Genomic DNA, 24,927 nt, shown 5'->3' on the forward strand with positions numbered 1-24,927 from the left:
ACATCGGGGTTCAGCTCTGAGTCCATTGCTGTTCATAATGGTGATGGACTACACCAGCAAGCAGGTTACAAGGGACAGATCAACAAAGATTTTGTATACAGAGAATGTGGCATTACAGGCAGACACTGAGCAAGAACTTCAGCAAAGGGTAGAGGAATGGCATGCAAAACTGAATGCACATAGGATGAAACTACAGATACAGATAAGACAGTTGTAATGGCAGCAAATCAGAAAAATCAGAAGAAGCTGATAATTGACATGGGGGGGATAGTGGAACAGGTTAACAGCTTCAGTTATCTGGGAGGAGTGGTTGAGGAAAAGGGAAGTCTGAATGAGAAGGTTAAAGCTAGAATCAGAGGGGCTGTATCCAACTGGCACAGAGTGTCAGGGTTATTATACGACAGAAGAATGCCAAGGAAGCTGAAAAATAAGGTATACAAAACAGTGGTGCAATCAGTTCTACTGTATGGAACAGAAACCAGGGCAGTAAAAGCAGAACAGTTGAAGAAGCTAGAGGTGATGGAAATGCAGAGCCTGAGATGAGTGGTAGGATGCATACTGTGTGGGAGACTAAGAAATGAGGACATCAGAGCAGAAGACACAAGTAGCTCCAATTGCAGATAAGGTCAAGGAGAACAGATTACTGTGGTTCAAGCATATGTGCAGAAAAGCGAAGACAATCTGGTGAAGAAGACTTGGGACAGACAGGAAGAAGGCAAAAGGAAATGATGATGTCTGGCACAGAGGTGGATGGACTGTGCCAGAGAAGATCTGGGACAGTCAAGTGTGCCTGCCAAAGAAGGTAAGAGAGTGGCATTGAATTGAGAGAGGTGGTGACAGCTGACACCACAACCCGACCCCATGTAGAAAAATGGGAAAAGGGGGGTTGATGATCATGGTGATCTATATTACACTAAATTACATTCTTCTTTAAGCCACCTTTTATTACTTATTATTAGCCACTGGGGATGCACAATCCAGTGCATTTCTTCATGCTGGTCCCAAGCCCAGATAAATGGGGAGGGTTACATCAGGAAGGGCATCTGGTGTAAAACTTTTGCCAAATGACATATGCGGACAACAGTACAGATTTCCATACTGGATCGGTCAAGGCCCGCGTTAACAATGGCCACCACCAGTACTGTTAGCCAACAGGGTGCTGGCAAAATTGGGCTACTGTTGACCGAAGGAGAAGAAGAGGGAGGAGGCATGCCCGGAGGCAGAAAGAGAGGATGAAGGTTAGGAGTTTGGTAGTGAGGGTAGGAACTTTGAATGTTGGCAGTATGACTGGTATAGGGAGAAAGCTCGCTGATATGATGGACAGAATGAAGGTTGATATATTGTGTGTGCAAGAGACCAGTTGGAAGGGAAGTAAGGCCAGGTGTATTGCGGGTGGATTCATATTGTTCTATCATGGTGTGGATGGGAGGAGAAATGGGGAACAGTATGCCAGCAGTGTTTTGGACATGAAAAGAGTGTCGGCTAGAGTGATGTTTATGAGGCTGGAAATTGATGGTGTAATGATGAATGTTAATAGTGCATATACTCCACAAGTTGGGTGTGCGATGGATGAGAAAGAAAAATTTTGTAGTGAGTTGGATGAAGTGTTGATGAGTGTACTCAAGGGTGAGAAAGTGGTGATTGGAGCGGATTTCAATGGGGATGTTGGTGAAGGGAACAGAGGGGATGAGGAAATGATGGCTAGGTATGGTGTTAAGGAGAGGAATGCAGAAGGTCAGATGGTAGTGGATGTTGCAAAAAGGATGGACATGGCTGTGGTGAATACGTATTTTAAGACAAGGGAGGAGCATAGGGTGATGTACAAGAGTGGAGGAAGATACACACAGGTGGATTATATCCTATGCAGGAGGGCCAGTCTGAAGGAGATTAGAGACTGTAAAGTGGTTACAAGGGAAAGTGTAGTTAGGCAGCATACGATGGTGGTCTGTAGGATGACGTTGATAATCAAGAAAAAGAGGAGGAGTGTTCGGGCAGCACCAAGGATCAAATGGTGGAAACTGAAAAAGGGTAATTGTGAGATGGAGTTCAGGGAAGAGTTGAGACAGGCAATGGGTGGCAGTGGAGAGTTACAGAATAGCTGGTTAACTACAGCAGAGCTGGTAACGGAGACAGGTAGAAAGGTGCTTGGTGTGACATCTGAACAGAGGAAGGAGGACAAGGAGACTTGGTGATGGAACAAGGAAGTACAGGAGAGTATACAGAGAAAGAAGTTGGCAACGAAGAAGTGGGATTGTCAGAGAGATGAAGAAAGTAGACAGGAGTATAAGGAGATGAGGTGCATGGCAAAGAGAGAGGTGGCGAAGGCTAAGGATAAAGCATATGGAGAGTTGTATGAAAGGTTGGACACTAAGGAAGGAGAAAAGACCTGTACCAATTGGCTAGGCAGAGGAACCAATCTGGGAAAGATGTGCAGCTGGTAAGGGTGATAAAGGATAATGAGGGAAACGTACTCACAAGCGAGGAGAATGTGTTGAAAGAGTACTTTGAGGGGCTGATGAATGAAGAAAATGAGAGAGAGAAGGTTGGATGATGTGGGGATAGTAAATCAGGAAGCGCAATAGATTAGCAAGGAGGATGTAAGGACAATTATGAAGAGGATGAAGAATGGGAAGGCTGTTCACCCAGATGACATACCTGTGGAAGCGTGGAGGTGTTTAGGAGAAATGGCAGTGGAGTTTTTAACCAGATTGTTTAATGAAATCTTGGAAAGTGAGAGGATGACTGAGGAGTGGAGACATAGTGTTTTGGTGCCGATGTTCAAGAATAAGGGTGATGTGCAGAGCTGTAGTAACTACAGAGAGATTAAACTGATCAGTCACAGCATGAAGTTATGGGAAAGAGTAGTGGAAGCTAGGTTAAGAAGGGACTTGATGATTAGTGATCAGCAGTATGGTTCCATGTTGGGAAAGAGCACTGCAGATGCAATGTTTGCTCTGAGAGTGTTGATGGAGAAGTACAGAGAAGGTCAGAAGGAGTTGCATTGTGTCTTTGTGAACTTAGAGAAGGCATATGACAGGGTGCCTAGAGAGGAGTTGTGGTATTGTATGAGGAAGTTGGAAGTGGCAGAAAAGTATGTAGGAATGATACAGGATATGTATGAAGGTAGTGTGACAGTGGTGAGTTCTGGGGTGGGAGTGATGGATGCGTTTAAGGTGAGGTGGGATTATGTCAAGGATCAGCTCTGAGCCCTTTCTTATTTGCACTGGTGATGGACAGGTTGACAGACGAGATCAGACAGGAGTCCCCATGAACTATGATGTTTGCAGATGACATTGTGATCTGTAGTGAGAGTAGGGAACAGGTTGAAGAGACCCTGGAGAGGTGGTGATATGCTGTAGAGAGGAGAGGAATGAAGGTCAGCAGGACTAAGACAGAATATATGTCTGTGAATGAGACGTACGATGGAGGAATGATGAGGATGCAGGAAGTACAGTTGGCGAAGGTGGATGAGTTTAAGTACTTGGGATCAACAGTTCAGAGTAATGGTGAGTGTGGAAGAGAGGTGAAGAAGAGAATACAGGCAGGGTGGAGTGGGTGGAGAAGAGTGTCAGGAGTGATTTGTGACAGGTACCAGTAAGAGTGAAAGGGAAGGTCTACAAGAGGGTAGTGAGACCAGCTATGTTGTATGGGCTGGAGACAGTGGCACTGACAAAAAGGCAGGAGTCAGAGCTGGAAGTGGCAGAGTTAAAGATGTTAAGATTTGCATTGGGTGTGACAAGGATGGACAGGATTAGGAATCAGTATATTAGAGAGTCAGCTCAGGTTGGACAGTTTGGAGACAACGTCAGAGAGGTGAGATTGCGTTGGTTTGGACATGTGCTGAGGAGAGATGCTGGGTATATTGGGAAAAAGATGCTAAGGATGCAGCTGCCAGATAAGAGGAAAAGAGGAAGGCCTAAGATAAGGTTTATGGATATGGTTAGAGAGGACATGCAGGTGATTGGTGTGACAGAGCAAGATGCAGAGGACAGGAAGAAATGGAAACAGATGATCCGCTGTGGTGACCCCTAACAGGAACAGCCTAAAGAAGAAGAAGATTAGACTAACATAGCTTCTCCTCTTTAGATTCTTTTTTTCCTACTTATCTTTTACACAAAAGTATGTTTAAACATGATGGAGTTATTGCTCATTTTCTGGATTGTAATGTTTGTGTATTTCACAACTTTTTTTGTTTTTGTTGATAGTTGTTTCTCTTATGTTTTTAATTGTTCAGTGTTTCTTACCCAGGTCTCTTCTGAAAATAGATAATGCCCAGCAGGGCTAACTTGGTTAATAAAGGTTAAATAAATAAATACATCTGTAAATACATTCATACATACATGTCAGTAGCATTGTTGTATGGTAGAAAAGGGATAATTCCATGCTAGTCTTCAAAGACAACACACGGAAACTTGAAAGTAATGTGAGCATTTTTTTTGTCCAGCTTAGGTTTTACAATACAGCAACTCAAGCTTGTAGACTAATACATGAGTTAAACTCTTGATGAAGGGATCCAGTTATCCCAAAAACTTGAGTAGCAGTATTTCAAAACCTGAGTTGTTCCAACAGAAGGTATCACATTATCTCTGTATTCTACTGTTTTATGGTATTTAGTCGTAGTCTTCTTCTTCTTCTTCTTCTTTCGGCTTTTTCCCGGTTAGGGGTCGCCACAGCGGATCACCTGTCCGCACATTGAATGGCAGTGGAGTTTTACGGTGTCGAGTTGCCAGCCCGGCGCCCAACCTTCCACAGAAGGCACACTCACACGCACACCTAGGGCCAATTTAGAGTGTCCAATCCACCTGCAGCATGTCTTTGGGATGTGGGAGGAAACCGGAGCACCCGGAGGAAACCCACGCGACCACAGGGAGGACATGCAGACTCCGCACAGAAGGCACCCCAGCCGAGGATCGAACCGGAGAACCTCTTCCTGTGAGGCGGCAATGCTAACCACTGCACCACCGTGGCCGCCCTTATGGTATTTAGTCGTAGTATTTTTGAATATTCCTCCTCAGTTGTTATTCCTCTTAGCCCTTAAGCATTCAGCAGTGAACTGTGTCGCCATGACACATCTGGTATATATATATATATATATATATATATATAAATATATATATATATATATATATATATATATATATATATATATACATACATAACTATGCTGTTTCCAACTGAACAGCATGCTGTAATAAAGTTTGTGAAAACAGTGTTAACCACAGAAATGCTTACACATTCTGTTGCATTGATTCTGTGTATGAACTGTGTAAAAGAAGTGATTATTAGCAATCTGACAATGGCTATACTGGCTGCATTTTCAGTGAGGGGTGGGGATGACAGTATGATTCAGTATTTTTTTAGAACTACCATATGGTGGCGTGTGTGTGTGTGTGTGTGTGTGTGTGTGTGTGTGTGTGTGTGTGTGTGTGTGTGTGCACGTGCACATGTGTGCCTGTTTGTGGTGGCCTAGCTGCAGAGAGTGGGTAAGTAAAGGAGGCTATTGCAAGAGAAGAAAACTGTGTAGCTGTGTCTAACTAAACAACAAGGAAAGATGTAACAAAAGAAGAATTGAGTAATACATTCCCAAAACACTTTTCAACAGCAACAACAACAGTTGCATGAAATAAAAAATAGATGAGAACAACATAAATGAATTCTTGAATTTCAGGAAACGGGAGAGTGGGACTTTTGGGATAAATATAGGGAAGGACTTATACATAAACATACACATGTGCCATATTAGTTGATCCAACTCTGTGCAGCTGTTCTGTCCTTTCCTTTTATTTTAAAGGGGAAAAATCATCTGTTCTAAAATTCTCTGAGACATTCCATGATTTATTGTTCTCTTCAAAGTATTTTCTTTTATTTGTTGGCTATTTGTTATGCCACCTCTTTCTTCTTGTGCCTTTTCTTTTTAATAATGACACCTTCCACATTACACCTGTAGTGTGTTTGTATCTGTACCTCTCATTCTCATAATACAAGAATTTTGGACAAATCCAAAAAATAATGTGGGGACACAGACAAATCAGGGAAAAATCTTAAACACTGATCTTATAAACTTCGAAAGTTAATAAAACAAGAAGTTTTGAATTAGCATGCCTTTTGTGAAAGCTATGAAGTCTGAAACATAAATGTCTGCCATTATTTAGTGACTTCAGTCTTCAGTGTTGTGCTAGAAAACCTCAAATTTTACTAGGAACAGGCCAAAAATATAAATCAAAACTATGGACATTCCAAAAAACTCTGGACTGTTGAGAGGCATGTCTGTATTTTTATTTATTTATTTATTTTACATTTGTTGACTGGGATAGTCTGACTGGATTCATGTCCATTTTCAAGACCTGGGGAGAAAAGCTCCAGGGTATACAGAGTAAACAGAGTAATAAAGACATTATAACAGAGACAACAATCCACAAATGCACTGCAGACAAATACAGGCATGATATTACAGTAAATACTTGACAAATTGGTTCTCGACACTGGTTAGTACCAGTTACAGTCAGGAGAAAAAACAAATTAATAGTGACAGGTAATACATTTTTATATACATTCATGAATGCTGGTTAGCCAGGCTTGTTATAGTGGCAGAGCCAGTTTAGTGCCAGATATTTTCTGAGTTTGCTCTTCAATTGACTTAGGGAGGAGAGCATAGTAATGTCAGCTGGAAGTAGATTCCAGGCTGTGCCTGCAGCATTTGCAAAGAGAGCTTCCCCTGCTGAATTGTTAGTTTTGATTGTATGAATTAGAAGTTTGTTCAAGGATCTAAGCAGTCTCTGATTGTTTTTTGGGTGGGGGTGATAATATTTCTAAGAGCTGGTGTATTGTCTGGATTATAGAGAATTTTGTTAGCTATGATCAGAAGGTTATATTGTATGAGACTGGGAAATTCTAGCCACCCAAGCTGTTTCAGGTTGATGCAATGGTGGGTTCTGCATGGCAGGCCAGTGGCAAACCTGGCAATGTGATTGTAACAGGTAGACAGTCTTTTTAATATCGACTTGTTTAGGTTAGACAGAAGAGGGGAAGCATATATAAGTGTTGAAATTAGGTGAGAGCGGGCAATGGCAATCCTAGCTGGAGGGGTTAGAAAGGCTTTTATTCTATACAATGATCCAAGTTTTTTATTGATGTTCTTTATTAATTGATTGACATGAAGTTCAAATTTTAGGTTATTGTCAATAATGACACCGAGCAGTTTTGTAGAGGGGTCTGGGGTGATAACCATGCCATCTTTTGCATTTATGGTGAAGGAGAAAGTTGCAGACCTTTGAGTAGGTGAAAATAACAACGTTTTATTTTTTGGGGGGATTTAATAATAGCCAGTGATCAGTGATCCAGTTTTGTACAGTATTAAAGGTGGACTAGGTAGCAGACTTCAAATCTGAAGGAGATGTAGCTGAGCAAACCAGGGTGGAATCGTCAGCGTATTGGATACAGTTGATGTTTGGGATGACAGTATGTAAGTCGTTAATAAAAATTGAGAACAGTAGGGGCCCTAATATGGAGCCTTGTGGTACTCCAAGGGTGTTTGGTAGTAGTTTAGAAAGCTTTTTCTGCAAGAGAACAGCCTGCTGCTTCCCAGTGAGGTAGGATTTGAACCATAGAAGGGCTTTAGAATCTAGATAGAATGTTTGCATGGTGTGTAACAAAAGTTGGTGATTTACCATGACAAATGCCTTGGAGAGATCCAAGAAGAGGGCAGAGGAGATGTGATTATTGTTACGGTTGCTGTTTATGGTATTGGTAAAGGACAGAAGGGCTGAAGTTGTACTGTGGTGTGGACGAAAGCCATGTTGGGTATCGGCCATGAGGTGATTTTGGGTTAGGTGGTCGATGAGTTGTTTGTGTATACATTTTTCCATTATTTTTGCAAGTGGTGAAAGTATGGCTATAGGTCTATAATTTGGAGAATTCAGTGGAGGAACCTCCTTTATGTAGTGCGATAACATAGGACATTTTCCAAATGGTGGAAATCTTTGCCTCTGCTATGGTGCGGTTAATTAGTATTGATATTGGATAGGCTATGGCATCAGCTGATTTTTGAAGGTATTCAGCAGGTAGTTGGTCAGCAGATAGAGTGGTGGGCTTTAATTTTTTGATAAGGGTACGGATAAGTGATGTGGGAACTGGTTGGAAGCTAAATGAGAGTCTATTAAAAGGGGTGGTATTGTCAGGGCTGGGGGAGCTAGGAGGTAGTTGGCTAGCCAGGGTTTGAATTGTTTCAGTAAAGAAACGGTTGAAATTGTCTGAGACGTGTTCAGGAGATTTATCAATGAAACCAGCGGGGATGGGAGTGGATGTTTTTCCCGGATGGAGTAGGTTATTCAGACCTGCCCAGAACTTCTGAGGATTGTTCTGGTTAACTGTCTGTAATTTACAGTAGTATTGTTTTTTGTCATTTAGAATTGTTTTTTTGGTATCATTTCTGACCTGCCTGTATTTAACATGATCCAGGGGGGTCTTTAGTGAAGCGCCATTGAGCCCATAATTTGTTTCTAATACTGATTTTTTGCCTGGGCTCTTTAGTAAGCCATGGTGCCATAGTTGCTTTTATTCGCTTTGAGCGGATAGGTGCATGCAGATCAAGGATTTCTAGAAATTTATTGTTAAAATGTACTACTGCCTCCTCTGGGAGGGGGGGTGTTTTAGCATAGACCAGTTGGAGGAGATAAGTTCCTGTTGGAATTTGGCCTGATGAAAGTCTTTATTGTGCCTGACTTTCCTGAGTATGGGTGGTTATGAGTTAATAACTTTTTGCTTAACTACATAAGTGAGGAGATGGTCACTTAGGTCATCAGGAAAGGTACCCACAGTGTGCAGTTGTGAATTACTATTTACAAGCACCCAGTCGAGTATGCTTTCTTTTTGGTTGGGCTTACCTAGCCTGGTAGGGGTGATTATAGTTTGTGTAAATGCATGCAGATTGATGTGGGTAGAGGGGGATTCTGAGGAACAGGTGCCCCAGTTCTATATTAAGGTCACCCAGCAGTAGATTTTCTCAGGGGTAATGACATGATAGCCAGTGAAGGGTATCCTCCAGTGTGGCTATGTTATTGCCTGGGGGAATATGCATGCAGATAATGTTAATGCATTTAGTCTTGCTAAGCTGCAGTTTAGTGGCAAGAATCTCAGAGTTGTTAATCTGAGGTGGTTGATTAAGTGAATTTAAATATTTAGCAGTTTTTTGATAAATAATTTATTCCATTGCAAGTGGTTTCAAGAATTGTGTCTGTTTCTTTAATTCTTGGTATTTGTTGAATCTCTTCTTAATTATGTAATTATGTAATTATGTAATTGTTTAATTGATGGGTAGCATCAGTATATATATTGTATCTGGTGGAGTGTTGTTTATTCCTTTGAAGGCTATTGGGCCGAGGTACCGGAATAAAACTTTGTATCCTGAATCCTGCTCTTGTGGTTTGTTACAACATTTATCTGCTGCTGTTGGTTCCTGTGGTTGATTAACATCTCTGGTCAGATTCAACTCAGATTTATACAGTATAGCTACCCCACCCCCTTCCTGGAAGCATGATCTAGCCTGTGAATATTGTACCCAGGAGGTAACACCTCACTGTCAGTAGTGCTGGGCTTTAGCCAGGTCTCACATAGACAGAGTATCTCAGGGGAGTGGACAGCCAGGGGAGAATGCAGTTCATGCACCTTGTTATTAATACTCCTAATATTGAGATGACAGGTCAGGAGTGAGTTAGTTGGTCTACTGATTCTAGGTAGTTGGCTTAGGTTACAGTTAGAGAGGGTGTATATATCAGAGGTCGAAGGCCCTGGGTTGGGTGGACCCCGAGTATGAATTTGGGTCTATATTTTACTATAAGCCTCAGGAGTTTATACTATTGTCTAAGTCTGGAGCTAGTGTGCCTGGGGTTGGTAGGCTGGAGGAGTGTACAAGGGGTTGAGTTGTTCCCTTTGTTATAGAGATGGTTGAAAGTGGGATGCTTTATAGTTGGGGTGAAAGTAAGACCATTAGGGCATTGATGACTAATAAGTTTCTGGTTTTCATACAGGGTGAGTACATAGGTGATTAGCAGAATGGGTAGTACATAGTAGTGGAACATGATGGTTAGTTGTTGGACTGACACTACAGTAGAAGGAGTAACTACCAATATTGAGGTGTCAGAGAGGGAGGAGAGAGTATGTAGAGTGAGCTGATAGGAAGGAGGAACAAATTGGAAAGGGAGTAGAGGTACAGGCTGATAGGGTAGTAGTCACGGGGTACCTATAAATGTATACTTACTGGGGGCAGGGAGGGAAGCGAAGCAGGGCTAAAACAGTCTCCAAGTGTTATCTAAGGTGTTGGTAACTATATGGTGTTATTATAAGCTGATTTTAGACTGTATTTAATTTATGCTTTCTATAAAACTGTATTGTACACTAGTTTATATACTAGGTGTAGACAATAAGTGGTTTACTTGGAGGGCTTTTTGACTCCAGGTTATGAGTTCAGAGTATGATTTTCAGGGCTGTGAGAGGGAAAACGGAATAGAGTAATACAATATACAGGGGTTAGTTTCAGGCTAAGGACTACTGCAAGGGGCACACTAGCTAATTTAAAAACAGGAGAGAGCCAAATTAATATGGGGACAGACTACAGGTCACCTATCTCAATTTAATGCTGTTGTCTGAAATATAGTCAATTTTCTGAGTGTGTTCCTTACTGCAACACTTTCATACACCTCACTGTTTTTGTTTGTCTCTGTGCTAACCAGATAAACCCAATGGAGATATATATATATATATATATATATATATATATATATATATATATATATATATATACACACACACACACACACACACATATATATATATATATATATATATAAAATATACGTGTATAGATATATATATATATATATGTATATATATATATATATATATATATATATATATATATGTATATGTATATATATATATATATATATGTGTGTGTGTGTGTGTGTAGCACTGTCTCATTTACATGACTTGCTCAGCAAGCTGCAGTCTCACAGCAGGCGAATAGAGATGGAGGGAATCAAACCCAAAACTACAAGGTAAAGCTCATTAGCAGCTCAAAGTCTTAATCCTATGTGCTAAACTGCCCAATCGTTTTCTGCAGGCTGTCATTCAATCATTTTTTTCTTTTTCTACAAAGTCTTCAAATGTGGATACAGTCTTTTAAGTGCACCCTCAACGGTGCCTTTACCAGGAGGAAATACTGCCTGCCTCACTAGACTATGCTCCTTGTTCATACACTACAGTGCCCTATCTTATTTTTGAACTTTGGTACCATTCTCACAATCAACTGAATGATTAATCCACCATTTTAGCCCTTAAAATGTTGTCATGAGTATGCCTGTATGCCGTGTGCTGGGGATGGGATGATGATGAGATCAAGGGGGGGGTGGCTCCTCCACCATTAGGATGATCTCACACTGGGATACCCCACTCTCCTCTCTGTTTTGCCAGGGAAAATAAGGAGGGGGCAACAGGACATTACAGGAGATGATAAATGGTAGGAATCACTAAAAACAGATGTGAAAAATCTGCATTTTCTGTATGGAAGTACGATTCAGAGTTCTGTAACAATAAAGTTCCTCCCTGCATCCACATGTATGTAGTGGCATCACTGTTGTTAACCTCCAATTACAAAGAAAAACTTTGGTTTCTAAGTGCTTAAAATTTCACCAGTCATTCTCCAATCACTAATGATAACTCTTTTAATACCCTAAGAGAGATGTATTCTGGGTGTGCTTCAGTCAAAGAAACGTTCCTCAGCCTCTTCATTGTTTCTTCATTAGTGAATTTACCAATGTTCCAGCCAATTCTATATCAATTCCATTTTCCTGTATAGGCCTCTGTCCTATCTATGTAGACAGAACTGAAAAATTAGTTTTGATCTAAAGCTTGTTCACCCTTTTAACTCCTCATGCAATGACATTACCTTGTGTAGACCTCTTCTCTTCTTCCAAATATATTTTATGTTTTACCCATCCTTAATGTCTGAGTTGACTCCTTTTTTCTTTGCATGATACCTTATTCTCAGTCTCCTCATAAACCTTTTTTTATTTAAGCACTATATTTTCATCCTTCTGTTCACCTTTCTCTTTTGGGCATTAGCCTGTCTTACATTCCCATGCTATTCACTTTTGTTTTCTGTACTTCTTTCCTTGTATCCAGGCATTTGTTTCATTTAGCACCCTATCCTTAATGCCTCCCCACAACTCTTCCCACCTATCTATATTATTTAACACTTTGCTTCCTACCTTATTTAAATTTCCTCCTTTATAATTACAAATCTTAATACCTTTTCTTGGTGTAGATTCTTGCAACACCCACTAAATAGTAAAACACAGCTTTGCATGATCTTGTATGTTCACATTAGCCCTTGTATGTTCACATTAGCCCTAGTCACCCCTTTCTCATTAGTATGTACCAGATCTGGTGGAAATCTTAACTCTCTTACTTGTTTCCAATAATATTTTGAATTTTCCCTTTTCTTTCTTCATTATTGTAGATGTAGGCACCTGCCATTTTACTAATGGAAGGTTTAAGCCACAATAATTATGATTGTCTTCTGTCTTGCCCATCCATTAATCATGTTTTGAATTTCTTCATTATCTTACAATACCGTTTCTGGCAATGTCATAGGTAAGGAAAATATGAACCTTAGTGAGTGATCTGGGCTTTATCTGGCAGTAAAAGTTTTATTTTTACAGGCTACAGGAAAAGCTTTTCACAGCAAGCTGCACAGCAAATCATATGTCCATCCATTCATCTATCTATTTAACCATCCAATGCTGTTAAGTCACATCTGACCAACTCTCCTGAACGTAATAGTCATACCCTTTGCTCTGTGTAAAAGTGTTTATTATTTAACTTCCAATTTGTAGCTTTAAGCTCTTTTCCTGCTCTGAAAAAAAAACATAAGCAATATGATGAAAGTCAAATGTTTTAAGGGACGGGCAAATGGTACAAACTAATTGTGCTAATCTGAACAGTGATAATCGCTGTACTTTATTCCTGTTAGAAAATAGAATAAAGAATACAGAGAATGACTATGTAATTAGTTCTTCATGTGGCATGACAGCTGTGGTGCCCACAGTTATAAATGGTTAAATGCAATTTGGGGTCTATTGGGTTTCAGTAACTGGCATTTTGAAAACCACAGGCATGCTATTAACACTGCAGGAAAGCATTAGAGATCCCATAATGAAGCCTTGAGGTAGGCCGCAGGAGACAAAATGTGCCTTAGCATCATACAATTCCCAGAACACACACACACACACACACACACACACACACACACACACACACACACACACACACACACACACACACACACACACACACACACACACACACACACACAATCACACTCTCTAAAGCCATCAACAAGCCATCTTTCAGATGAAAGGCAGAACCCAGCTTTTGATGCTGGAACCTTATATTTTATAGACAAGGCAGTTTCACATGGGTTCGGAAATTTTACAAGAAGCACTGAAAAGGGCTGTAACTTAACAAATTAATGTCAGAACATTTACACCACTCTTATTGGCTTCTTTGCTGCCACTTTTAGCCTGAAGTACTATTTTTAGCTTTCTGTAGTTAACCCAACATCCAATGCAAATAGAGCTGTCATTCTTATGCAACCGCAGACTAAGATGGCTGCAACTGATTTTGCTCATTCACTGCTGAAAGCACGTAAATTAGTTATTTTTCCTCTACAGGTAAAGGATGCAGCTTTTCATGTTTCTGTAATGTAAGTGCAGGGGTTACCCACTCATTAATTAGGGTGAAGCTTTTCACGTTTCTGTAATGTAAGTGCAGGCATTACCCACTCATTAATTAGGGTCAAGCTTTGCACATTTCTGTAATGCATGTGCAGGGGTTGCCCATTCATTAATTAGGGTGAAGCTTTTCATGTTTCTGTAATGTAAGTGCAGGGGTTACCCAATCATCAGTTGGGGGCTGGTATAGTGGTTAAAGTATTTATCTTACAGACATAAGGTACAGGGTTTGATTTTCACCTTTGGTCACTTCCTGGTTATTGGCTAGGTGTGTAATAGCCTTCAGACTGAGTACCTAGTATATACTACACACCTATGAATTTATAAAGTTCACCCCGGGGATCACTCCAGTGGTTCTACTTGATAGAGGCACTGGGAACTAACTTTTGGTGGCACATTGCAAGGGCACTTCTATGGGCTAGGCTTGTAAAGGCTCCAGGGCCATTAGCCTAGTACACTGCTAAGAACCTATTAATTAGGGTGAAACTTTGCACTTTTCTGTAATGTAAGTAAGTGCAGGGGATAACCTCCCATTAATTATGATTAAGCTTTTCATGTTTCTGTAATGTACGTGCAGGGGTTACCTGCTCATTAATTAAGATAAAGCTTTTCACATTTCTGTAATGTAAGTGCAATTGTTACCTGCTCATTAATTAGGATGAAGCTTTTCATGTTTCTGTAATGTAAGTGTAAGGTTTACCCGCTCATTAATTAGGATGAAGCTTTTCAAGTTACTGTAATGTAGGTGCAGGGGTTATCCGCTCATTAATTAGGATGAAGCTTTTCACTTTTCTGTAATGTAAGTGTGGGTCTAAATTAGTTCACCGAAATGTCTTTTCAGCAAACACGGATTCATCGACCCTCATTCAGCAAAAATCACTTCCGTGATTTGCTGAATACTCCTAGGGCAAAGAAATACTTGCCCCGCAGTACAACTTTGCCCTTTTCCCCACTGTAGTGCGATCTCGGAGTTGGTTTATATAGTTGGGGGGGTGAAGCTCCCCACTTGGGTGGGTTCGATTTTGCTAGATGTGGCTCCGTTGTGCTGCGTGGTAAGTATTTCTTTGCCCTGGTAATATTCAGTGAATCGTGAAAGTGATTTTTGCTGAATGAGGGTTGATGAATCCATGCTGAAAAGACATTTCAGTGAACCATAAGTGCAGGAATTACACATTGGTTAATTAGGATGAAGTTTTTCACATTTGTGTAATTTAAGTGCAGGGGTTACCCGCTCATTAAATGATTCTCTACACCCTACTTTGGCAGACATACCGTTTATTCATACATGTGACATACATAGAATATACACACAGATTTATTTGTAGAAGAATACTGATAAACAGTTAATTTCCTTTTGGTCTGGCGCTTAACTGAAACTGGTAAATACTAGAACATCTTACTGTCCCAGTTCATAGGTTCATAGGTCCTTACTAGGTTAACGACCACAAGGGCCTTTTTAAGTCTAGCCATGCATCCCAAATCTCTGCCAAGTTCTGATGCCCTTGATAAGTGTAAGCAGGGGTTTGGGAGATGAAGCATTTACAAGCAGAGGTCTGGGAGATGAACCATTTACAGGTTGCCTACATCCATTAGAGACAGAGGTGCTAAACCAGGGATTCATTTCCTGTTCCCCATCCAGTACTCCATGCTGCACTTGAATTGGGTTAGGGAGGAACTCTGCTTCACATGGATGGGGAGCCTGTTCCAGAGATGGGGTAGTCCCTGGGATACATACATGTCTGTCCAGCAGGTCCTATTTATATCACAGGCAAGGTTTAAGTCTTTAGAACCTTGCCTGTGATACAAAGAGGACCTGCTGGAGACAGACAATATTTGAATAAGTAGGTCAGCATTGTTTTCCTGCTGTAACATGTAGTTCCCGATTGCAAAGAGAAGTAAATATTAAAACAGTGCATGGGAAGTAGAGGAAATAAAATACAGTTATACTATCAATGCACATTGTTAATATTTGGAATCTTGTTTTGATGAATTTAATTTTTTTATTGAACATTCCCTTATTGGAGTCCTAATGTCAACTTAGCTTCTGTGCCCATTCTTGATTTTGTTATGACTTCTTTTTATACACCTTCCCATCCCTTCAACTCTGCAGACTAAAATCCTCAGTGTGGTTCTTGCCTCCATTTACTTGTATTGCGTGCATACAGTTTCAACTGTGACATTAATGATTATCTGGATAGAAACATGATGTGAAAAAAAAAACATAGGTTCCTAGGCGAATGCTAGGCTCACTGCCCTGAAGGGCCATTTTAGCCTAGTTATGTTATCCCATTAGTCGTTCAAAATACTCTTAATATGATTTTTATTCCTATACTTCCCATTTGTGAATTAATAATTCTGGGGTCATACCGATGTGTAGTGAAAGAGACTGCTGCAGGATAGGGGATTTAGGTGGTGCCTCTCTCCATTAATAGCATGGGAGCAGTCCTGGGGTAAATTTCCTTATTTCTATCCATTGTTCTAAGTTATATTTGAATAGGAACAGGGATGAGCTTTGTTTTACATGGACGGGGAGACTGTTCTAGAATACTGGTATTCTCTGGGATATGTATCTAAACTCTTTTGTTTATGCTGAAGAGGTTAAGGTCTCTGGATCGGGTATTTCTGATAGTATTTGACTTGTGGATGTGCAATAGGTCCATTAGTACTGAGTCAGAGGATGCCTTATAGGCCAGGCACAGATCTCCTCTTAAGAGTCTATAAGAGACCAACTATAGTGATAGAGCTTTGAGGCGGTCCATGTAGGTCATGTGGTTTAGTCCCTATAGTCTTTGTGAGAAACCTCTGTGGGCACTCTAGTTGTTGCATATTTCTGGTGTCTAGATATGTACATACTAACAGGACAGTATACTCAATGATGGGCCTGATTAGGACTGAGTACAGTGGGGCAATGACACCCCCAGACGAAGATGCTGTCCCATTGCTTATGTTGAGCAATGTAGAAGGACTTCTTCACACATGTTGGTCAAATTCTAGGACACCATCTATATATGTTTGTGTGTATGTATGCATGTATATGTATGTATGTATGCTACAATAAAATAGCTAAATTTGCAACCAACTGCCCACATCATACCCACCCATTGTCACTCCTTAATAAAACTCTTATGGTTAGAACTCCCACAACTTCTATCCTATAACCAGTTAACCTTAGCACACAAACTGGTATATCAAACTGAAAAAAACCCTGCCCTTCTAAATATTCTCCGTCCCCATACCACAAATCAAAGTCTTTGGTCAACAAATAAATCCCCACTACAAGTGTCCAAATCCACTAATATGGCATCATCTCATCATGTAGCAACAAGCTGGATGGAGTTCACTCACTAACTCACAGCATCAGAACCAACACAAATGCCAACCAATTCAAAAAGATTCTTAAACATTATCTTAATGACACCTGGCTTTGCTCCTGTACTACTACAGTCTAACTAGTTTTAACTCATTACATCCGAGTGACACGTCCAGTTGCATCTGCAGTTAATTCCTACTGACGCCTCTAGGCATCAAATATGGTTTGTTCATATTTGCATCAGTAATTCCCAAAATATGCTATGCATAAGGCTTTTAAATATTTCATCCTAAAGCTTACACAATAGCAAACACAATTGTTTTAATATTTGACCTCTGTCTAGTGCAGGTAAATCAATATTAACTGTTGTTTTTATGATATTAACTTGTATAGATATAAGTTTTACATTTTTCTAAATATCTTAACAACCAGGTAACACAGACAGGACACCTTAGCCTCAAATGAAAGCTGTCAGCTAGATGAATAAAATGCTGACAATATGTGTGTAACTTGAGTGGTTGCTGAGATATTGTAAGTTGTTTTCAAAACATTACAAATGTAATAGCTACTGTGTTTACTGTGACTTACAAAATTTGGTTTAAGTCCTAGAACCTAAAGAAAACTACTACTATAAAATAGTTTGTGCTGAAGAGTTTGCCATTTATACTTCTTTCATAATCCCTACGGTTCCAGAGATATGAACATTTGTTTGAAATGTGAAAAAATAATTTGATTTTATCAAAAGGTTTAGGATCTGCCCATTGGAAGTTACAGTACAAACTTCCTGAGCTCCACTGGAGTGAATGAGTTAATAGAGTCTGGTCATAATTTTTCTTCTTCCCTGACTACCTCATAATCCATGCGCTCTCTCATGTCTAGATAATCTCTAGCCTCATCTTTTTCTATGCAATTTCCCCCCTACAAACTCTTCCTCAGCTTACTTTGAGAAACTACAGTGTCCACACTACAATAAGGAATTATATCAGATGATTGTATAATACAAATGTCAGCTATAATAGCATAAAATGTATTTTCTGCTGTACTGTATGTCTTGTATATTTTTTGTATAATTTCTTGTATAAGTTTTGTATAATATCTATATGTGTTCTCCATGGGCCTCCACTGAAAATGGGTCTTATTCTAGTCGGACTTTCCCGGTAAACAAATGTAAAATAAATAAATAAATGTTCTAACTAATGACTGAATTGACTCTTAAGGGTACATTGTCAATGTGGTAGTTTCAAACTTCTGATTTCATGACACAAACTACAAAATAATCCAAAATACTGCTACAAGTCCAGAAAGCAATGACATTCATCAGAAATATCAGTCAGTCCTTCAGTAAACTTTATTTCAATAAAAATATTTCAATAAAAATCAGTGCTTTTGTCCACTGCATGTGAACGTCTTCAGACTTTTCACTCACAGTAACAGCTCTGTTTAAAAAGACTCCAGTAAAAAGATGCAGTCATTACATCACTTACTCAAGTGTCTTAAAGGTCAAGCTACCTTTTCCTTAAAACATTTTTTTTAAAACCTTTTAAATATAAAACAAAGACAGGTTAAAAAGAGTTAGTATGGCCACTGATTTTTAATGCTTATTTTTATACTGGGTTAAATGACTACTGCAGTATGAAACCTTTTTTAGCATTAAAAGCTTTGACTAGATAGATAATATTTTAAGTAAGTGTTAACTACCTTTTGGATTAAAATTAATTATTTAAATAGTAAGGTAGTTTGGCATTGTACCTGTCTTTGTTTTAGACTTAAAATGTCTTTAAAAAAATGTTTTAAAGAAAAGGGTGGCTGGACCTTTAAGACACTTGAGGAAGTGATGTAATGATTGCATCCTTTTACTGGAGTCTTTTTAAACAGAGTTGTTACTGTGGGTGAAGAGTCTGAAGAAGTTCACATATGGTTTGCGAACGAAAGTGCTTATTTTTATTGAAATATTTTTATTGAAATAAAGTTTACTGAAGGACCAACCGGCTTTTCTGCTGAATGTCATTACTTCCCAGACCTGTAGCAGTATTTTGGATTATTTTGTACAATGTGATAGTTTCCTAGGGCATCTGTTTCCCAAAGCATACAATAATGCACTTTTTGGAATTTAGCTTTAGCCCATGACTCTGGCACCAACTATTTCTTTGTGAAAAGCTATCCTGGAAGGTGGCTAACTCTTTTGGGGATTTAATAACTGCTCCCAGTTTACAGTCATCTTTAGACTTGGTCGACTAAAGACCCTTGATGATTGCTTGGACTTCTGAGAATTAGATGGCAAACAGGAGTGGTCCCAGCACTGAACCCTGTGATTCTTCACTTGTAACTGGTCTTTTTGCAGAGTTAGCTTCCCCTATCTTGACTTTCTGTGTCCTATCTTTGAGCCAGTTGGCTATTCATTGAATGACAGAGACTTATTCCTAATTTAGTAAACTTTTTATGCAATGCCTAAGTGTGATATTGTGTCAAAAGCTTTGGCCAGGTCAAGGTAGTTGGTGTTTACTGTCTTGCCTTTATTTATTTTTTGGTGATTCTTTTGAAAAAGTCCACTAGGTCAAGTAAACATGACCTGCCTTTGATGAAACCAAACTGGAACGGGTCCAAGATTTGGACACTTCTGTGTCCTTACTGATTAATTCCATAAGTCTTTCCATGGGTTTACATATGAGGCTGGGACTGTAGTTATCCAGGTTGATGGATGATCCTCCCTTGTGCATGAATATGGTTGTTGCTGTCCTCCATTTGCTTGGTACAAAGCCTGTTTGGATGCTGAAGTTAAACAGTTTTGTTAGGGGCGTAGTTAAGTTAGTCCACTTGAGTGTTGAACATAACTTCTTCACAATTACCCCTTTCCTTCCAGTATTGGAGTACTTCTTCAATTTATTCCAGCACTCTCAAAACAGACTTCTAACCTAAGATCCATGACTCTCTGGCAGTATATTCTGGCACCCCACCACCTTCTGCATGGAACATTATCTTCCTGTACCTTCTTCTCCCTCTGTCCTACTTCAGTTCCACTACTCCCATTTGACTCCTGACAATGCATTGTATCCACATTGTATTTGTCATTTCTGTTCTCTTGTTCAGTGTGCACATGCAAATCATTCTGAGATTTTCTGCAAATTTCAGCCCCTCTTTTGTCATTATCACATCAGTAGCGTCCCTTTGCATACCATTTGCCAACCCAGTCTTCCTTTTTCTCTGTGAGGACCAGAACTCAGCACAGTATTCTAGATGCAGGCTTATTAGTGCTCTTTCCAACAGGAGGCTGGCTTCAGTGCCTGTTAAATCTGCTGTTGTATTACACATCTAAGTATGCTGGAGGTTTTAGCCAGTACGCTTTCATAATTTTCTGCATGATTAAACCTAAATGTGGTAATAACATCTGCACATTTTCTTGTTCCTAATTTGTCCTTCCCAGCGTCACTCATTTTGGCAGTTTTCCCTAGATTTTTCCAGAGTAAAAGTGCAACACTATACTTTTTGTGTTACACCCCAGTTTCTGCCTGTGGCCATATCCTGTAAACTTTAATGCATGGCACAGGCAGCACCTCTGCGAAGGTCATGTTTTATTTTTGCTGCACAACATAGTCCTAAGGGGTGCAAGATTGAGGAACTGCACTGAATGCTACAGTTCTGTGCTCCTAACAGAGCCCCAACGGACCTGAAAGCATTTTGCAATGCTCACTCTGCTAGACCTAGTGTGATTGTGAGCTTCTGCATACCCTTGATTTCCTACTAGAGGCATGTACTTTCTGAGTCCCAGGTTACAGAAGCTGCAGTACCTGGCCTTTCCTCAGGTGGAGCGCTTGCAGAAGGACTTTGCCAATGGTGTCAGTGTCACAGCTATGATGAGCAGGCCAACAGTCCCTTACTCAAATTCCTCTGCAGCTGGCCCCTCCATAGGGTTGTTTGGACATAATTAGGTCCAACACCTCCCTTCAGTGTTAGCCCATTAGTGAACAATTTAATCCCAATGTCTAAACCCAACTTGATCTGAGCTGTGCGGATGCTAAAAAGACTTATCACTGTGCCAGACCATTAGTTGATGAGATGACTTTTCTGTTGATGTTTGTCTCCTAAATGCCGCTTTGTTTTTACAGTTAATTGCCCAAAGTACTATTCATCTCACCATTTCAGACTTCACCTTATGCCTTTAATTTATCCACAATTCCTCTGCATGGCAGATTGTAAAAGGCCTTGTTGAAGTACAGAAGCACAAGTTTCATTGAGTTCCCTCTCTTTGCCTCACTGGTAACCCAGTCATAGAACTAGAGCTGACTGGATAAGCCCTCTGCTGTGTGAAGCCACACTGATGCCTATGTACAACATATGGTTACCATTCACAGGAACACTACTAGTGTTCCTTGTAGTAGTTTTCTAACAATTTCTGGGTTTGAAATGAGATTACGAGGCCTGTAGTTTCCAAGTTCTTTACTGGACTCAACCCTTCTGAAGTGGGACCACTGTTGTCATCCTTCTTCCTGCAGTATTATTCCAGTTTGTAATGAATGACTGCATAGTCTGCACTGTAATAGTACAACAAGCAATGTTCCCATCTCATGTATCACCAAGAATGACAGCTATCTGTTCTTTTTACTTTATCCTAATACAATTCCTTGAATTATTTCTCTGCTTTTTCTTTAGCACTGTTGGCATTTGTTCTTTTGCCCCTCCTCCATTTCCATATTACCTTTTCATGCCAGCACCGTGCATCCACAATCCAATATAAGTATCAGTGTGAAGGCTCCTATAATTTGTCTGATCCTTAGCACTTTTGTACTTACTTCCTCCTCTAACCCGCAGTCCAAAGTCCATCCACATCCCCCCGGTGTTCAGGGCAGTTTCAGAAAATTTTCTTTGGCATATATCTTACTCTAGTAGTGCTGTTCTTTTTAGGGTTGCTTTGGGCCACAGAGGAGTGTTGCTGTTTTTTTACCTTTTCATAGATTTTCTGATTTCCATTGATGTTTCATCCTTCTGTATGCCAGTATCTTTTCACTTACAACTTCAAAGCATTCAACTTTACACAGAGCAGCTGCTTCTTCTAGGATTTCATCTCTTTACCTGCTATGATGTACCCAGAGACAGATCAAGGTTAAATGGGGCCCTAGGCAGAGTAATGGAGCAGGGCCCACCTCCCCCCAGAGCCATTTCAGTGTCCTGTTACTTGGCTATCTCTCTCCAGTTAGATAAACACTGCTCAGATATGTCATTGTGCATACTATTTTCTTGTTTACTTTTACAGAGCTTACAGACATTTGATTTAAAACATATATTTCAAATTTTATAAAACGGCAATGGCTTTTTGCTAATGAAAACAAAACACAATAGTCTCCCATTGAAAATGGACTTAGCATGAGCAATAGTAAACTTCTCTTCCCTTGAAAATCACATTCATTGAAAATGCATCTGGCCAGTGGATTATGTGTACATTTACATCCACAGACATCCCCCAAACCCAGCAAATATAGTGACATTGTTGACTACATCTTTTCCAGATGTCAGTGTCAAAAACTTAACAATAATAATGACTAATGTCACGTTTTTCAAATTTGTTTCACACAGGCACACAGTAGCCAAAGTATTCTAGCATAATTATCTCTCTCTCTTTATCATACACACACACACACACACACACACACACACACACACACACACACACACACACACACACACACACACACACACACACACACACACACACACTAGTGCTACAAAACCACATTGACTGCTTAAAAATGGCCAGGAAGGAGCATGAGGTATTTTCATCCACAGAGAGCTCTCACCCCCACAGCCAACAGAAGTTATAATTACTTTGTTGACTTTGTACATCCATTGTTGTGAAGAAATATGTTACATATACTTTATTGGTATCTTTGGATGAAGTACATTAAATTGTATGAATATCATTAGCATCAAAACATAAAATCCAGCCTCATGTATCACATTTTAAACAGAAGAGTTATTTATAAGAGTATAAGAAATAGCAACCACCAAATAACATATGTTAAGTTAGTATATACAATCTTTGCAGAAGTAAAAGTCATCTGAATAATATCAAATTAAAGAATGCTATTATTAATGCAGAAGTTGCTGTTGGCAAACAACTTTGCATTTAAGTTGTTCAGTTATAAATGTAGTGCCTGCTGCCCTTGAAGAATAAATTGCCTGCGCTGCATTAAGAAATAGTGTTCCAGTGATATTGCTCAAACATTTTTTGAACAAGATCTGCTATGGAACAGGAAATATCTGGCAAACATTGACAACAGGTTCATGGTTACTTGGCATGTAGTCATGGAGATCATTAAGGAGCCTAGCACACATTCCCAGTTGCTCCAAAGCATTGTCTGGCTAAATGACTTGCTTAGTCTCACACAGGAGATGGAAAGATTCAAACTCTGCAACAGGCAGCGGCTCATTAACATGTCAGAGGCTTAGTCCTCTGTGCTAACTGCAAAATTTACAGTTTTTAACTAAATGCAGAAATCCTTTACAATCCGATCTTGTAGAGAAGACTGTACCACAATAATATGCAGTAATGGCTACATAAGGGATGATAAAGATCAGACTGTATAATGGAGATTATATGATCTGTCAAATTTAAAACCCTTTGCATTTGCTGGAGGCTATAGAGAAGGTACTGCAAAATATATTATTAAAATGCAACATGTTTAGACTACATTACACAATCCAAATGTATTGATGAAGTCATGCTTTCCTTAGTGCAGTGAATAAAGCAAAACAATTACAGACAATGTAAATACTGTAACAGTAGCTTGTGTTCAACAACTCACAAGTCATATACAAATCATAAATATTGCTGCACATAGCATATATTTTTGTGGGGGGTGGATTACATGCTTGAAGGACACCTATATCAGTTTTGACATTCTTAAGTTAGCAGAATTTGTTTTGCATCAAAATGTACGACTCTGACAACTGGACTAAGGCTCTTAAGTATCTAAGGCGCTAGGTTTGACTTTGACAAGCCCCCCCAATAACTAAGTGGGGTATTACACACACACACACACACACACACACACACACACACACACACACACACACACACACACACACACACACACACACACACACACACACACACACAGTAGAGACTCTGGAAAACCAAAGTGCTCCAATTAGTTTTGCTTCTGTTTTGAAATCTCATGCCCATGCTTGCTCCTGTTTCATTGACTGAAAGCAGGACGTAGCAGGACGTGGACATGGATGTGAGCAAAGCAAGAAATTCACTCAAAAAAGTAAAAACAAACTTAATTTAATATTGTGGCCACCCCCCCCCCCCCCCACCACCACCACCATAGGGCCCTAGGTAACTACCTATCTCTCCTAGTGTTGGATCCAGCCCTGGAAGTACCTACAGCTCCCATGCTGCTATCATTTTCTTGCAGTCCTCCATAATATTTTCAGCTGTACTTTCAATCAAATTTATGTCTATGTTTTTGAAAGTTCTAGGACTCTGTCCTTGTTGTCTTTCCCACCTACAGTCTAGGGATAGTAAACCACACTCTATGAGGATCACTGTTGATGAGTATTTCCCATTCTCCACCCCTTTCATCTTCACTACTAACTTCATCCTCTTTCTGGAACTTGGTGAATATCAGGTCAAGAATGGTCCCCACCATTCCTGATATTCTCAACTTCTGATCAGGTCTTCTTCTTTTTTTTTTTTTTTTTTTTTTTACAATGCCCTCTACCGTTTTACTTTCTATCCTTACTGCAGACATGAGCATTTTCCAGTTCACCCTTTGAAGAGTAAATTCTCCACTACGTGTTTTTTCTCAAGCATGCATTGTTTACTTGTTTTAT

The 24,927-nt window shown here is 39.8% G+C and overlaps 1 protein-coding gene across 1 annotated transcript in view; it reads left to right on the top strand.

Annotated features, from left to right (window-relative positions):
- The window catches only part of LOC122801244 (rootletin-like), a 2,937,720-nt gene that overhangs the window by 179,237 nt on the left and 2,733,556 nt on the right, over window positions 1–24,927 (top strand). The gene's annotated exons all lie outside the window — the stretch shown is intronic.

Source organism: Protopterus annectens, chromosome 4.part1, assembly GCF_019279795.1.
Source record: "Protopterus annectens isolate FY-2018-M chromosome 4.part1, PAN1.0, whole genome shotgun sequence".
Taxonomy (NCBI): Eukaryota; Metazoa; Chordata; order Ceratodontiformes; family Protopteridae; genus Protopterus; species Protopterus annectens.